Genomic DNA, 3,286 nt, shown 5'->3' with positions numbered 1-3,286 from the left:
AACTCAGTCAGAGCTGGTCAGCCCCGACAGGCAGCTGAGCCCTTTAGGGCTGAGCATCTCTCTTTGTTGACTGTAAGGGGAGCTGGTACAAAAGAGTTCATGTTTCTAGAGAAGTATACATGACACTGCATATGTTCACTCCAGCATGGTTCATGCAGCACAGCTAAATCTCTAATACTAGGATTATTGTGACTATTTCAAAGTAAATCAGGTATGCCTATTTTGTTTCTTTGATACAGAGAACAGTACTCTATATGATAAATTGTATACAAAACTTTTCCCATTTTAAGTAAGCAACTATGGTAACTGGTAAGCAAATATTGGCAATGTTTAACACCTTCTTTCCCCTCTCCCCACCTTGTATTTTTGCTCAGCTTTCAAGAAAGTATTGATATGTTTTCTCTCTTGCCTTTATACACAGCCAACATGTATTAGCTATCCAACCCATTGCTAACCACCAAGTTACAACTGCTGTTACACGTTATAACTAAATATTACTTATCAAAGACAAAGGTTGGGATTTAGTGGGGAGTGATGCTGGCAAATACTACGCTGCAAAAACTTACTCTACAGTATGTTACCAATAATTTCTTTGGAGGGAGCAGAGGCTAGAGTACTTAGGTCTGGCATTACCTAGACTCCCTCAGCCGTAGTCTCTGATGATGAACATGCACAATGCAAAATCTCCACTAAACTTTCTTTCTCACGTTTCCTCTCCCACTATTATTCCATGTTATACAATAAGTGGACCTGTAAGGGCCAATGAAATACAGTGGGGTGTGAGATTGTAATGCAGACTGTGTCCAAGTGCCTGCAAGGTGGGATCTGGGACAAGCAGAGTGACACTGACTCTGATCTGGATCGTCTAACTGATGCAGAAGGCCTGACCTGGCACATCTGACATCTAAAGAGTAGCTCATCATCTCACACTCCCTCTATGGAGATTACTTTTCCCTCCTGTCCTAGAAGCCTGTTTTAGGTGGTGCCCATTTCTTTCCAGGACCTGCAAAGGAAGCCTGGAGTGACTCCGGCACTTAAAAGCCCAACTTGAACCTATCAGCCTTGCCTGGAGTCTGGAATCAGTGGTGGACAGCAGGAGAGCCAGAGCAGGGACAGGAGATCAGTCAGGGGCCTCCCAAGTACCTGCCCCAAAGTACTGGAGCCTGTTTAGAAAAGGATGGGGAATCACTGTTAGAGCTTCCTACAGAGTGCCTCTACACTGTTTTCAGACCTGGGGACTTTTCCAAGTGTTTAATGATGTTCTAATTCCTTTATTTTTAAGTCAACAAAATGTTAGCAGTCATTCAATGGAGCAATGGGAATTAGGCTCATACTGAGTGCTCTGGAAAAGCCCAGTGCATTCAAAGAATGCACATCTGCAGAAACATGGTCTTACACTTCTTGGAAGAAGCACTCGTCCACCCTGCTTCCCCTTAGTCTCTGTCCTGGAGGCAATTCAGGAAGAAACTGGGAACAATTTTTGCTTGAATGACCTCAAGCTGGCAGCTATATGTGTCAGCACACAGGGATTTAACCTACACACATGCAGAATGAAACACACAGCAATTCTACCATGATGGGAACAAGGAGGCCCAGTAGTTGGTACTTTCAGTAATGGTTTGGGTGATGAAGTGGATGGCATGCTTCATCCAGTGAAATGACACTGGAGGGGTTCCAGCATACTAAGGAACAGGATCAAGAAGGTTAAACTCGAGTTTAAGAACAAGTGATGGAGAGTAACCAGCTAGGTAAAAGCTCTGCATAGTGTAGGACTAACAGGCACTGTCAGCAGTGTCAGTGACATTGTACCCCAGCAAAATGGCAAAGACCTTGGCAGGTGTGTAACTAGGAATAAGACCTCAAATAGATCTTGTTCTGTTCACCTTGGACAAGGCCAAATGGGAGCCCTGCATTCAGCTTTGGGCACTGTTCCCAAGAAGACACGGACCACATAGAAAGAGATCAGAGGAAAGCAGTGAGAATCATCAGAAAAGCGAACGTATGGGAATAAACTGAATGAACAGGGATGCCTGGGCTAGAAAGGACACAGCTGAAGGAGATGTTCAACAGTCTTCATATGCATAGAAGCCTGCTGCAGAACAGGAAGGAATAGTCCGTTCCCCATGGCTGTGACTAATATCACTGAAAGGAGAGGGATTTAACTGCAGCAAGGAAGATTGAGCCATTAGGAAAATCTTGCAGATGGTAAGGGTAGTGAAACTCTTAAAGTATTGCTTGGGGACACTGTGATATCTCTGTCACAGAAAGTCTTTAAGGACAGGTCAAACAATCTTTCTGGAATGTGATTTCCAATAACCAATTCAGCACTGGGGAAGCAAAATGGATTAGACAAGTCTACCCTGTGTAAAATGGTGCAAAACATAAGACTTTTTTTCGACTGCAATACAGTGTAAACTTAGTCAATTCAAAATGAACAAAAACCTGAGACAGTGCAAGCTTTGCAGAACATCACAGTTCAGATCTGGAACTGGCTCAGGACTCAGCATTGTGGTACTGTGGTGCTCCACATGGGCAGAGGAATTAAGGTAATTTTTATTGCCTTCAAGCACAAACTGGTGAGGAATGACACAGTTGCTTATAACAACTGTCACTGAGTGTCATTGGGGGCACCACAGCCCCCAGCCTCCACCATTTCAGAGCATGAATAGGAGGAAAGAACTCCCCATGATTGTGCCAGGTAGGAGCACTGTACCAAAATGTTCTCTTGACAGATGACTGCACCAACCCCAGCAGTGCTTTTCATGTCCCTGGCTTTCTGAGTGTTGCTCCCTACTAATTCTCTACCCTCCTCTCTCACTGCACTCGGAACTTTGTTATACTCCTCTGCCTTCTTATTCACTTTCTAGGATACAGACACAAGGTCCCCGACATACAATGCTTGTTCCTTTTATTCCTGAACATTTGTAAAGCACTATGAAGTAGCATTCCCATATATGACCTGTTAAGAGCTCTCCAGGTATAGAAACCTATGCAAATAAGAAGCTGAACAGTTATTGCTTTGACTACAGTATTTATGGCAATGATGATGCTTATTTTTCCTCTGGTTTAGAATAAAGTCCTCTAGCCACCCCAATTTCAATGAGCTCAGAGATGGTAAAATTTCTAAATTCTCCTCAGCACAATGTCTCTGTGCTCATATAGGGTCAGTAACGGGCAGGTTGGGAGCTGGCAGGACAGACAGAAGGAACATCTCAGATGAGTCCTGCACTGCAACTCTGGGGATCGTGGAGGGTGGATCATAACTTGTGTGCACTCTGAAGGGTGT

Source organism: Aptenodytes patagonicus, chromosome 21, assembly GCF_965638725.1.
Source record: "Aptenodytes patagonicus chromosome 21, bAptPat1.pri.cur, whole genome shotgun sequence".
NCBI lineage: Eukaryota > Metazoa > Chordata > Aves > Sphenisciformes > Spheniscidae > Aptenodytes > Aptenodytes patagonicus.
Note: the sequence above shows the minus strand (reverse complement) of the source record.